The sequence below is a fragment of the Sphaeroforma arctica genome, assembly GCF_001186125.1.
Source record: "Sphaeroforma arctica JP610 unplaced genomic scaffold supercont1.905, whole genome shotgun sequence".
Taxonomy (NCBI): Eukaryota; class Ichthyosporea; order Ichthyophonida; genus Sphaeroforma; species Sphaeroforma arctica.
The window spans coordinates 9,003-9,377 of record NW_014039653.1 but is presented as its reverse complement, the minus strand read 5'-3'; positions in this window follow the sequence as shown (position 1 = coordinate 9,377).

Genomic DNA, 375 nt, shown 5'->3' with positions numbered 1-375 from the left:
ACACACACACTCACACACACACACACACACACACACATATATATATATATACAACACACACACACAACTATATATATATATATATATATATATATATATAAATATAATATGTATGCATACATATGAACCCATACTAATGTACATTTGCTCATTGATTTAGATTCTGCTTCTATATTCTAGTCTCAAACAGCCCATCGACTCAGTCTATACTCAGCGAAGTAGAGTGGTCATGTTTCGGTGCACCAAACCCATCCCAAACAACGACTGCGCTACACCCACCCACTACGTCTGCTGGTAGATCCGATGTTCGCGCACACACACCCGGGGAGAGTACCGAACATCCAAAACAGGATACCGGTATTACGGCGCTAAAAA